General features: G+C 39.5%; 1 long non-coding RNA gene across 1 annotated transcript in view; it reads left to right on the top strand.

The window, feature by feature from the left end:
* Nucleotides 1–13,153: 13,153 nt before the first annotated feature.
* Nucleotides 13,154–14,208, top strand: part of LOC148006632 (uncharacterized) — a 33,035-nt gene continuing 31,980 nt past the window's right edge. Inside the window, exon 1 of the long non-coding RNA XR_015670250.1 lies at nucleotides 13,154–13,222. This is a non-coding gene — a long non-coding RNA (uncharacterized LOC148006632). The remainder of the gene's footprint in view (nucleotides 13,223–14,208) is intronic.

Below are 14,208 nucleotides of genomic sequence, written 5' to 3'. Positions count from 1 at the left end.
GATTCTTTGGGATAAAAGTTAGCTTTAACCAACCTAAGATTTTAGATGATCATTGTTTTACTAACGAGAAAGTGAAGAGTCAGGTACAACTTAAATTCATCAATAGTTCCGAACCCACTGTCTGTCTTTCTTCACTGTTGGTTTCAGTGTCAACGTCATCCAAAGTCTGGTTCTTTTTTTTTTCTTTTTTTCAGAGTTGGGGACCAAACCCAGGACCTTGCACTTGCTAGGCAAGCGCTCTACCACTGAGCTAAATCCCCAACCCCAAGTCTGGTTCTTTTAATTGCATCAAGAATGCTGAGGCAGGAGCATTGTGAGGTGAAGGCCAGCCTGAGCAATAGAGCATCATTCTATATAGATAGATGATAGATGGATGGATAGATAGATAGATAACAAGGAAAATGTAGCTAATGAAAAATACATTAATGAACTACTTAAGATATGCTGAATGTAATAAAATTTAATTTGATCTAATTTTTTTTTGGAAAATGCCTTGCGTTTGAACAAAGCATTTTGATCATATCTACTCTTTTGCTATTAAAACTATATGCCAGCATAGTACCAAATGCATAATGCTAGTTTGCCTTGCGGAAAGGGGACATGTCATGAGGTTGTTACTTCTTCTGGGCAATTTTTCTTTTTTCCACCTCTTTTGTTTTCTTATACTCCTAGTGAACAAGATTATTTCCACAGTTACCAGAAGAAAGCCTCCAGGCTCTCTGATTAACAGTTGATTGTGCAACTGTCCTAGGAGAACAGAGACAATGGAGTTTACAGAACAATCAAGAGGACTGCAGAAATAAGTAAATAAAATCTGTGACTTCTCAACAAGTTGCATGCTATGGTTAAGAGGACTGATTACAAAGCAAAGGACTTTCATTGGGCTTCTTCCCTGGCAAATCGTTGCCTCCTCCACCAAAATTGGAAGTATGCCTGCATAGCAGGATGCTCTGTTTGTGGGAGGTGAGGGGGGGTTGGGGATGGATGTGCATATCACCACACACATGTGGACATCAGAGGACAATATTGGGGAGGTGGATATCTTCTTCCATCACATGGTGGACTTGGCCAAAAGTGACTTTATTCTCTGAGCCATTTGATAACCTCTCTGTCACACTTCTAAGCAAACCATTAAATATTTTGACTCTGTCTTACAACATTGATCAGCTTTCCTTTTTAGCAGAGAGACTACAAAAAATAAAATGATAGATATAAAATGGAAATGCAATTTAATGATTTCCTTTTGATGGCTCATGATCAATATCAACATCCTTATTAATTTTATTAATATTTGCCTGTTAAAGATTTCTCTTAAAGAGTCATTTTGAGACATTAAAAATACCCTTGCATTCAGTCATATAAACATTGAATTTTATTCCTTAAACTAACTCGTGTGTGTAAACTAATTACAAAGTACCTTAGTCTCTATGAACCTTTTCATGTTTTCATGGGTTTTAAGAGGTTAAAAATTACACACACACACACACACACACACACACACACACATATATATATCAAAGGAGGTCCTATTCCTGGGATATTACCAGAGCAAAGTTAAATAAATAAATAAATAAATAAATAAATAAATAAATAAATAAAATGGTTATGTTAAAAGCTGGAGAAGATTTTATGTAACTTTTTTATTCTATAAAACATACAGGTAGAAAAATATGAAAATAATTGGTATTCTAGTTCTCATAAACACAATGCATATAACCAGCATCCACCACAGGAAATATAACATCCACTGCCTTAGAACTCCTTCATGATATCTTCCACTTAATCACGCTCATGTGCCTTGACATTGAACTAACTGAATACTTGAGTAAAATGACAGTATGCAAACCCTGGTGAGCTATATCTAGTCTTTTAAAACAAGCAAACACAATTATAGGTATACTATTGTCCAAATCAAGTAAAGAATATACGCCCCGACCTGCGGGGGGTTCAGAGGAGATGGTGGGGAGGGGACAAAAATTAGGGACAGGAGGTGCAAAGAAGAAAAGCAAGTTGATTGTCTGATCAAGCTGTCAAACTTTATTTCAGGGCAGTGGCTTATAAAGACAAGCAAGCTAGAAGGCCACACAGGGCCCAAGACCAGTTCGTCACCATCACCACCCTCCCTCTAGCCATAAACCATAAATTGCAGGTATAAATGATAAGAACAGACAACTGGCTTAGGTTTCCCGGAGACAAAGGCCGTAAAAGTGAGCCTGAAGCATTTCTGAGAGAAATTCCTGAGACAGAGCGTGCTTGGCACCTAGCAAGTGTACAATAGATTTAACAGGAAAGAATTAATGATAATACAATCACTAACTCTGCAAATACATGGCGACTTCCAACCGTGTGAACAAATCCGGGTAAAAGACACATATGAGCTCATGGCTCAGAGAATTTTACCAACCAAAAGAGAAGCAGAAGCAAAATGGGAAACTTCATGTCTTGGGATCAGAAATAACCTGGTTTCTTCTTTGTCACAGATGGGACTTAAGCCTGAGGCAGAGGTGACAAGATAAAACAGGATAGAATAGGACACCAGAAAAACAACATGATCCAACAGATCATGACTGGGATCTTAGGATCTATATTTCTCGTGAGTCTCCAGGTCCTTCTCTTGTTGCTAGGGTGGTACCACACCTAGAGACTCACAGTTCCAAGCCCTTCCCATGCATTAATTCACACTTGAACATCCTTGCTCACTCTTACCTACAAAGAGAAAAGAGTAGGCTGGGGGAAAGCCCAAGCAATGATGTGTTAGGCTGCTTAAGTTCGTAGCTAAGAAGTAGGAGCTACTGCCGAGATGATATTCACAGTGTTGTGCCTGAATATCAGAGTTGGCCAGGAGACTCATTGAACAGACTCCTGGTCACAACTCCCTGAGTTCTGATGAAGGAGATACAGTGATTCACATGCAGCCAGTTCCCACACGAGTGCATGGGAACCGTTGGTCGGGAAGTCAGGGTGAACCCACACATCCTCTAAACAGCATGAGGAGTAGCAACAGAAGAGGTTTTCTAACTTTGTTAACTCGTTGGATCGGCAGATCATGGGAAAAATTAGAAGCCAAGAAGGGAGGGAATTTGTCTAAAAAAAAGCTTGTGTAGCAGCCAAACCATTGCCAGGGAAAAGTGCTGAGAGCCGAAAGCACCACGGTCTCACCGACTCTCCTTCCTGCCTACTTCCTGGCACAACCCAGCGCTGAATCTTCTCAGACGCCGAGAATCAATGAAGGCAAAGTTGTTATGATCAAGTTTCAGGAGACTTGGGTCTCTTACACAATTGTTAGTTGTCAAGAAAAAAACGCTAAGGACCCAGGCAGTGAACCATTGTTTTGTTATAGGGAAAGTCAAATAAAAATCGAAAAGTTGTTCAGTAGAGATGGAACCAGGGAACAGAGAAATAAGTTACATAATTCCAATGTTTACAGAAAATCACATTATGATCACTGGGGTTATATTTCTCTACAAATACATATTGGCAGAAGCCTGAAGTGCAATCTCTGATGGGTAATTCCTAATAGGCACACATAGTATTTGTTCCCTTGACTCTATGTATGCTCTACTACTGACTGGTGAATTGACATCTCATTGCTTTGATATCTGAATAAGCAAGTAAGGGCTGCCTCTTACTTATCCCATACAGCATGTTTCTTATGCTGACTTACTCTAGCTCTCACTTCAACAATGAAATGTTTCATAGCTTAGTTTTCAGAGAATAATTCCATTTTCTGTCGTCCCATAATCCGAGGTTCTTCTTTACCCTCACTATTGCTACAGAACAAATGGCTGTACCGGCAGAAAAACTAACACATAGGTCAGAGTGGGACCCAGATATAGGTCTACAGTTATCTGAACGTTTTTACAAAAACATACATGGGAGAAAGGACAACCTCTTCTATGAACAGTGCCTCTTCAGTAAATGCAATCAGGAAAAATGCATATACAAATGCAAAAAATGAAATGAGATCCCTATTTCTTAAAGTAAATAAACATTTGCTTCAAATATCTCAATGATATTGATGTAAGACCTAAAACACTGGAACTGCTAGAGAAGAAGTAAGAGAAACACTTCAAAACAGGCACAGGCAAAGACTACATGAGCTCCAACTTGCAAAGAAAATAGTACCAATTGACAAATGGAACCTCATGAAGTTAGAAAGCTTCTGCATAGCAAAAGAAACAGTTATATGAGTGAAGAGACAGTTTATGAAATGAGGAGAATCTTTAGTATCTTTTATCTGACAGACTATTAATATTCCAGAATATACAAAGAACAACGAAAGACCCCTGAATCCCAAGGGATCAACATTACAGTCAATAAATTAGATAATGAAGCAAATAGTTTCAAAAGACAAAGTACAAGTGGCCAATAGATATATAAAAAACCATTCAAAATCATCACTAGCCATGAGAGAAAAACAAACTCCAATCACATGAAGGTTTTCTCTTAACAGCACTTAGACACGATAGTTGTAAACAAATACTGTTGGATAGAGAACAATGAAGATTGGGATAAACTACAAGCATACCTTTCCTGTTGGCTAGTTTTCATAGTATCAGAACGTGCTGTGTGGACTACTTGGGTAGGAAAATCATCAAGGTCCGATCCCACTGAGAACTGTCAAACTACCGTAATGACTGACCTGGCAAGACATATCCATGGACATAATAGTAGCATGAATATTATGTTGATAATCAAATACTTTCTGAGTAGATTTCAGGAAACTCATGCTTGGTACTGTGCGTCTTGTAGAGAACCCATTGCTTGGAGCTCTTAGGTCATAGGGGTCAGTCTACTACTGCTATTTTGCTAAATGATAATATTATCAAAATGCCCTCAAAATACATGTACCTGTGCCCAGAGGTTAGTTCCGCTTTCAGTCTTCATCAGAGAAACTTTTTTGTACAATGAGTGGCAGTTAGTGCAAAACTTCTCACAACTGTTCAAAGCACAGAGAATGTCTGTGCAGTTTTCAGCCATAAACAGGACACTACCACTACCTCTCCAAGACACAGACAGAGAGCATTAAAAGAAATCAGTAATCTTTTCTTTTCCTTCTCTTCTGTCTTTTTAGTTTGGGTGTTGTCCAGATGTTGATTCTTTATTTGATCCTGTAGTGCTTTCTTACTCTTTCCCTAAAGCTTCCCTCCTTACTGAATGGCTGGATGTCTACCACATGACTGACCTACATGCTTATTCAAGGTATGGCTTTTCCTGCTTTCATTTCTCCATTCTTCTCCTGCAGGCATCTGCCAAGATGTGTGGTTTGTCCAACCCAGGATTTTTTTGTTTTGTTTTCTTTTGGTTTTTGTTTGTTTGTTTGTTTTTTGTAATGCTAATAAAATTGTTCCCAAGTTTCCTTTTCAGTCATTTTTAAATTCTTTTGTTAGTCAGACTAACAGAACCTAACAAGGGAGCCCCCAATTTACCTGCTAACTTATTGTGACTCTGCTTCGATGTATTCAAATTGTTGGCAGCAACTCAAGCAGCTGTGGATGCCTACACATGACCTTCACGAGATAACCCAATCAATATTCCAGCACTGATAAGGGAAGGCCCAAGAGTCCCCACCCCTATCTTTAGGAATATGGTCCCTGGTACGTTGACCATGCTCTAGTAGATGGCTCTATACCCATGTCTATATAGAGAGTAGGACAAATTGTACTCACTGCATTATGAAAAAGAGGTGTAGATGAAGTTGGGAAGACAGGTAAGGGCTAAACCTAGCAGGAAAATAGGAGTGGAGAAGTGAGAGATGAATATGATCAAATATTATATGTCTATATGTTCGCAAAGAATTAATAAAATAGTTTATTATAGAAGAAAGAAAACTAATAATAAATACTAGTGAGAATGTGAAGAAAAGAGAACCCATCTACACTCTTGGTAGGAATATAAATTCAGGCATGTCCTATAAAAATCAGTTTTGCTCAAAAAACAAAACAAAAATAAAAACCTCCTACAAGTAGACCTGCTATGTGACTCAGCTATACCACTACAAAAAAATCAAATTGTTGTAGAAATATTTATACATGTTCGTTTGCTAAAACATTAAATATGATGGTAAAGTTAGAGAAGCAAACTAGGTACCAGTCAGCAGTGGAATAAGAATATATGAACTATATCTACAAGAGAATGTTATTCAGTAGTAAAGAAAGGGTATCATTTGTTAGAAAATGAAGGTCACCAGAGACAATTGTATTAAATAAACTGTCATTCCCAGAAAGACAGATGTTGCATATTTTTTCTCATTTGTAGATCTTAAACTTTATATAGATAAATAAAATTGTGGAAACACGCATGACATGAGAATACAAACAAAACTTTGTATTGTGGTGAAGAGAGGCCAAGAAAGGGCGGAGTAAGAAAGGAGATTATCCACTTGTGTGAAAATGTTCCTATAAACCCCAGTACCATATATAATGTATATATGCTAATACATGAATACTGTTAGGTTTTTTATTAGTAATTTATTTTCATGCTTTTTGTATAGTTTGTATAATGAACTATAATTTTTCTTTCATAATGAAAGATACACAGTTAACCAAATGAATCTTTAATACTCAACTCATGTTGCTATAAATACCTGGGTCCCTTTTAACCTACTAGCTTATTCAAAATGCAAGCTAGCAACTGAACCTAGAAAGAGAGGACCAAAGGTTGCTACTGTACTTACAGATCCCAGCTAACAAATTAAAGACAAATATTCCAAATGTATCTTATAGACAAATAGCTGGAGCCTTCTTTAGCAGGCTTGGTATAGATAACAAGAGAGAGAAATCCAAACTGTAACATTTGGCTAACTTTTTAAGGGGGACAGCATGAGTGAGAGAGATCCCATGCAGACTCCCCAAATGCACATCTGCTGCTTGGGGCTGTTTTAGGACCACTTCTTCACCAGAAGGGGAAAGAAGGGAAGTGGGGAATCTTTCTTCAGTGAGAACAGCAAGGTGTACATATCTCTGATCTCTTGTTACTCTACTGCTTAAATCAGAATTTCTTCTTGATTGTGATCAAATTTTATTTAAATTTTAAATTAACTTTTGATCTAAGACTTGAATAAACACACATCTATGCTATTCAAGAGGTAGTATTAACAGATTTTTTTTCATTCAGACCAGAGTAGATGTATCTTCCCAATTCTCTAATATATGGTGTTTTTTTTAGGATCACTGGGGTAAGGGAGGAAGAATAAAAAAAGGGGTGGTGGTGGTGGTGGGAACACTGGCAATAGATGTGTTTTGAATTTTGTGAAAAATTAAAATATCGCTAAAAACATTTTAATTTTTTAATTGTTAGCATTTCCTCTTGCTTTGTCCAGTTTCAAAAAACATATGACCTGCACTTGCACCAGGCCTACACAGACGATGGAATGAAGGTCAGCATCCCAGAGGCTATCAGACTAATTTATGTTGCCATCCCTCCCTGCCTGTCAGTTACCTCCCTCCTCATGGAGTATACTGTGATAGCCATACTCTGGCAGTTTGCCTAGCTTGGAGGTATCTCTCGCCTCTAGTTTGCCTGAATGTGACGTCTATGCAGAATGTATAAACTGTGACCTGATACGGCTGTGTCTCATTTTCAGCAATGCGGCCATATGCAAACAGCTTACCCTCTCTGTGCCCGTTTTTCTTCTATATCCCTCATAGCAATGGCTCTCAACTGTTTTAATTCTGTGAACTTTTAATACAGTAAGTTCCTCAGGTTTTGGTGACTCCCTCCCCCCCCATTCCCCCCCCCGCCTTCCCTAAATTTATTTTTATTGCTACTTCATAACTGTAAATTTGCTACTTTTATGAATTTATTGAAAATATTTTTGGAGATAAGAGATTTGCCAAAGGGCCTGCTACCCACAGGTTGAGAACCGCTGTTCTATGTCAAGGACAACAGTAAATAAATATAAATGTGTAAGACATCCAGCACGTATACTCATAGATTGGCGTCAAGCCCAATTGTCATCAGGGAGGCGTCGCCCAGCAACTGATAGAAGATGTAGAGATCCACAGCCAAACACTAGACAGAGCCAGGGCAACCCTAAGAAAGAGGGAGCAGATGGATTACAGGAGCCAGACAGGTTGAAGCCACCAGGAGAACACAGCCCAAAGAATCACAGGACTCCTGGGAGCTCATAGAGACTGAAGCGGCAATCATGGAGCCTACGTGAGATTGCATCACCCACAATGGGCTGCGAGAAAATGTCCCATGGCTAGATAGCATGGAGGCATTTCCTCAGCCAGCACCATTTTTCCTTTCAAGACCCTGGCTTGTGTCAAGCTGACACAAAACCAGCCATACGGCGCTGTACAAAGAGACACAAGTAAGTCCCTCCACACTAGGTCCTCACAAGAAAGCCTCTGACTTCTTGTCTGCAGACTTTTGTTTTTCAAGATGGCTTCACTCATTGGTTTCTTCTTCATTCGGTTATTTAGTCTGTGGCTTACCCGGCAGTCCCATGGGAGAATCTACTGATTTTTAAGCAGAAGATTCACGAGGAACACAGCGACAGCATAGAAAAGAAACTTGCAACGGATTTGTCATTTTAGCCTACAAATGAACATGTTAAAGAGCTTGGTGTGTGTTATGAAGCAGTGGTTTTGAAATTACAACATATGCGAGCATTCCCAGGAAAGCTTATTTCCCAGGCTCGCTCTCCCAAATACTGACAGAGCATAGCTGGGGTTTTGTCCAGGACCGTACTCTTTAAAGCAACCCCGAGTGAGCTGGATGCAGGTGGTTCAAGGTACACATCTGGTGAAACATGTTTGTAAATGCGGAGCTTGGAAAGGAGAACTCGCTAATCCCAAAAGAATACTTGAGTTTTGTCTGCACATTAATTCAAACCACCTGGGTGGACGCTTATTAGCGCTTTTCGCTTTCTGGGTAATTCACAAGCACTAGGACCAGGAGCGTGATTGAAAGGACCGAGGTGGAGGAAGGAGAGAGAAAGAAAGGGGTAGAGGCAATTAAAAGCACCTTGAAGCAGAGGATTGTTTCCTAAAGGACAAAGAAGGGCTCGAGGCACCTTTCTTGGCTTCTGAGGCTCCCTAATTGGCTATTGTGGCTGTCACTCCACCCCAGGGAGGTTAATGGAAGCAAGAAAAAGGCAGAGGATGCTACATCACTTAAAATGGGAACAAAAGAGGGCAAGCTCATTTTCCTGAGGAGGAAGACTCTTGGCATCCTCTTTCCCGAGGTCCTTCTCATACCTTCTCTACATACACTACCCCCTTCTTTTTCTTGTCTGTCTCAGAGGGACCAATAAACACTGGTTGTCTGGACAAGCAGTGTGTGCTTTATTACTAATTATCCAGGGGAAAATCCGTTGGCTTAGATTTTCTGCCGTCAAGTGATATTGTGCAATTGCAAGCAGTGGTGGCTTTAACCTACTGAATTACATTTTCTTGGAGACGTACATGAGGATATTCTAAACATCTTTTCAATCAAGCGACTAAGTCATTTTGATTGTAATACTACAGCATTATATGACATGCATTAACTGAGTATGTAATAGACAGCATGCTTTTCACTGAACTAAGTAATTTAAGGTAATTTCAGCATACAGTGCAGCACGGTGATTAAGACTTCCTGGCTTCGGTCCTAACCATGCAAATTGCTAGCTGTGTGACCTTACTTTACATCTCTAAGAGGCAAGTACTAATCTGTAAAATTGAGATAATAATAGGATCCTCCTCCCAGCACACACACACACACACACACACACACACACACACACACACACACACTTCGGTGGGTTGCTGGGCCACCAAATGATGCGGTGTATGGAATAGTGAATCTCTCACATTAAATCTACTATAATCTTTGCCTCTGTTGGGCATTTTAATTTAGTATCTGAACAAAATTACTGGAGAGATAGAGAAAGGAGAGCCATTGCAAACAAGGGTGCATTTATGCATTACTATTCTACGTTTCAAAGTCGATTATTCACCAAGCAGGACAATAGATGAATACGTACCCAAAGGAAGAGGAACACATTTTAAGAACTAAACAGGAGATTGGGATCAATCACTCAATGGCTTACCTCAAAGACTGTGCGTTAATGAATGTGAATGAGAAGTTTACTCTCTACTTCTGAATGGTTTTCTACTTCCGCTCTGCAAATATTTACCTGTGTCATAGATTTATCTATTTATACAGACAGGTGTGCATGTGCCTGTGTGTGTGTGTGTGTGTGTGTGTGTGTGTATGTGTATGTGTGTGTGTGTCTGTGTGTCTGTCTGTGTGTCTGTGTGTGTGCATATGTGGGTGTGTGTCTGTCTGTCTGTCTGTATGTATGTATGTGTGTGTGTATGGGGGGAGAATGAATGAACAAATTCATATAAACAGGAATAATAAGAGCTGTAGAGTTCTCTCTGCACCAGGTAACACTCTGAGTGGAACTGTTGCTGACAGCTTTCTCACAGGCAGGTTTCTTCAGTGCATAGTGAGAGCCCCAACCCCCAGCCTATGCAGGGTTACTAAGCAACTAAACTCCCAGGGAGGTATGCAATGGAGTGGTGTTTATTTTAGAAAAAAGGAAGAATAAAGCTCCTCTAAAAGGAGTTCATTTGTTGTCTCCATTAAGTAAGTTCACCCCCAAGTGAGTTTACCTGTACCAGATGTCACAACTTCACGGACATCAAATTAGAAAGTATGTTATAATTTCATGAAATGTCTCCAAGCAATGCTTTAAACTGTCGTTAATAAATTGTACAATGAAGTGGGACCTCCCATAGTTAATCATACCAGACCATCCCTCAACTGAGAACGAAATACAAGGGAATTAGTGTTGCAGCGACTACGTCAACTTTTAGTTCGGCTTTAAAGACTGATTTATCGCTTTTTCATGTTATCTGTGTTATGCAGTCTTACATCTCAAGCTACTATTTTTGAAGTAGCAAACACCAAGGTGATGGCAAAGAAGAACTGAGCAGACTCTTAGCATTTCACATAAATCCCAAGTAGATCTAAAAATGAATGGTTTTTTTTGCTGCATTGTCTTGTAGCAGTCGTGTACATTGTCTTTGTACAGTGGGCCATTTTCACGTTGCAGCTTTTGGCGTGGTTATGTATTGAGTGCTGCTGGCTTTGTGGCGAACACTGCATGACTCCCTAGAGTTGCAAAGGGAAAAGAAAGATGAAGAAACACCAGAGGCATTATATGTGGATCATTTAAGAGCCTTTGGAAGAATGGGGAAGCTCTTAATTATGCAGCAGTTACGGTAATCAACAGCTTCTCACTGGCACACCAGAACAACTCAATTCTCACAGGGGTTAGGCAGGAGAGCACTCCAGTGGGAAGGCCAAAGAATTAGACCTTCTCCATGTAACTTAGTGTGCACTCAACAGTACCACCTACTTCCCAATCTTTTTCATATTGTGGGGCACACACATAAACATACATATATACCTGTGTACAGTCACATATGTGCATATATGTTACAACTTAATTTCTATGATGCATCAGATCTAACGGATTTGTTTCAGAGGGAAATGAGGATCCCTTGACTTAGGCATGGTCCAGTTGCTTTCAAGGATGCCAGGTTGGATGCAAAGCAACCTCTCACATAATCACTGTGAAACTGTATACTGGGGGATGCCGGTTATATGAGTATGCTACTGAATAGCCAGAACCTCAAATATAACATGAAGGGAGGCTTGCCCATCGAACCTAACTACAGGGTGTATGATGTGATAGTCTCAGCTAGGACGAAACCGCTGGCTCAGCAGTCACTAACCTCTGCAACCTTGGCCAAGTTACCTTATGTGTCTAAGCTCAAGAAAAAAAAAATGCCACTAATAATATGCATTTCCATTAACATGATGGAAATTGAGCCCAAAGGAAGAATTTGTGTGCATGTTTTCTAGTTATCAAGATATTCTCGAGATTTCAGCAAGTACAGGAATGAAGCATAACCCTGCAAAGCCCTGTAATGCCAATGGGCTTGCTCACCAATGTCTATTTGAATAAACTAACTAGAAGGGATGCCTCTGAGTGGGCACGACTGTTGCAGTTGCCCAAAGATACTGAATTGCAGCATACCAAGCTGCCTGGTTTTACATAAGATGCTTTGTTATTTATGAAGTGTGAATTTTTATGTCAATTTCTATCTTAAAAAAACAATATTTCACTAAAATACTCATTGTCACCCCTGTCAATTTTAAGATATCTTCATAAAATTTGTACTTAGAAATAACAATTATTGCTGTGTAATTTTGTAATAACTAAACAGGTCCATAGTTGCTATAAAACACCTCTGCCAAGAATTTCTCAATCAACCATGGAAATTAGAGCGATGTGCCCTCTATTAACTATGCTTAGAAGATGCACATGCAGATTGGCAATCAAGCCCTAAGTCCTACCCAAGAACAGACACTGATCACCTGTAACCAGAATGAGGAAAGGAAGCCCTGGACCTAGTGGGATTTTTCTTTCTTCGTGTTCTGGGAGACCTTATGTATCTCAAAACTGGTAGTACCCTGAAACTTACCTGTTGCTTTAGATCCCAGACAAGTTTAGCCAACACTTAATAAGTTAAGTCTGTGACCACAACTATACCCAAATAGTCTGCAAGCACCAAGTTGACCAAGAGATTTCAAACAACAACAAGAAAAATAAGAAATGTTAAGGGCTGCTTGCTTAATTGTCTCAACTAGGAAACTACTAGTTCTCCTCCAATTCTTGGGGACCAGACCTGAGTAGCTTCCTGCTAGGAAACTGGACAACTTCTTTGAAGGTAAGTAGTTTAGCTCCAAGATTTTTTTCCCTTAAGAGCTGCAGCTCAACGGCTTTTCTAACCGTACTGTGTTAAAGGTTTGATTCTCAATTAGGGGCTATTGAGAGATGTTGAAAACTTAAAGAGGCAGAGCCTAGTGAGAATTCTTTCAGCCATTAGGAGTGTGTCCTCAAGGAGGACTGTCGAATGGCAGTCTCTTGTTCTCTCTGCCCACCATGAAGTGAACTCTTGCACAGCTGTGCTCTTGACATAACATTCTGCCTCATGACAAGGACATGACACCATGGCCAACTGAGAAGAGACTGAGGACTCCAAAATTGAGAGTCAAAATAAAGCCAATGTCATAATCTGATTATATCAGATTCCATTTATGACAAGGGGTACATAGAATTCTTGGAAAGTTACAGAACCTCTGCCATTGTCTCTGAAAAAAGTAGTTCAGGGTCATTTAATAGAAAACATAAAGTATTGAGGTATGGTTATATTTGGTAAGTTTTTAAATATTAGTGCCTTAACTGTTTCTTATTTATCTATTCATTATGAACTATTGTGTCTAGAGGAAACTATTTTCTAGTGGATGTTTCTGGTTGTGTCTTGTGATAGAGGTTCATGTCCTGTTTTGTTGAGGCAAGACACTTGGGAGGACATGCGATATTTGGAGAGAGTTTAAATAGGACTCAACAGTCAGTGAGAGTGTGCTTACATAGCTAGCCTTGCAACACTTTGTTGGTCTGGAGTCTGCTGATCTTCATTTCACTGAGAGAGGCATGGCAGAAAACTTTTCCCGATGCCTTGGCTGGTTCTAGCTGGATTGTACCTCCACTGCTGATTTGTGTTTGAACTGGACTACTGGTATTCTGACAGAGATTAAGATCACTCCCAAAACAGGTCAATATCCCCTTGTCCTATTTACTATCTTTTCTCCCCTACTTTTTGACAGTGGGCATCGAGGCGTTTAAAAAGTATTAAAAGTATGTTTTTAAAAATCTAAGTCTACACAGTTCCTGGCAATTTCAGAATATGTTGTTTTCAGCAGAGGAAGGCTATGTTGTATTTAATGTTTTAGTTTTTCATTCCTTTGGATGTTCAGAAGGGATTAAAAAGAAAAAAAACCCAACTTGTTAAATATTGAAAAATATCAGTCATCAAAAGAAGGAAAAGCAAACAGTTATCGTCCTTTGTCTGCAGGGGACGCTGAAGGTGGAGTGAGCAGAGCAAGTGTGAGATAAATGCTCACTGCTGGGTTCATTCTTGGCGTTGGCCGTTCCCAGCAGAGCATCAATCTGAGTCATTTTCATGCTGGGGCTTCTTCCTTTACATTTTCCATTTTATGTGCAACAAAACTAATATAAAACAGCATATGGAACACAAAAGGCAAGGGCGTTTTGAAAGATCACTACTAATCATCTGATTATTTTATCAAAAAGATTTCAAAGTCACATTTGGGTCTAATCTCTGCATTCTCTCTGACTTT

This window comes from Rattus norvegicus, chromosome 2, assembly GCF_021556685.1.
Source record: "Rattus norvegicus strain SHRSP/BbbUtx chromosome 2, alternate assembly SHRSP_T2T, whole genome shotgun sequence".
Lineage (NCBI taxonomy): Eukaryota > Metazoa > Chordata > Mammalia > Rodentia > Muridae > Rattus > Rattus norvegicus.
Note: the sequence above shows the minus strand (reverse complement) of the source record. Positions and strands in the feature narration are given on the sequence as shown.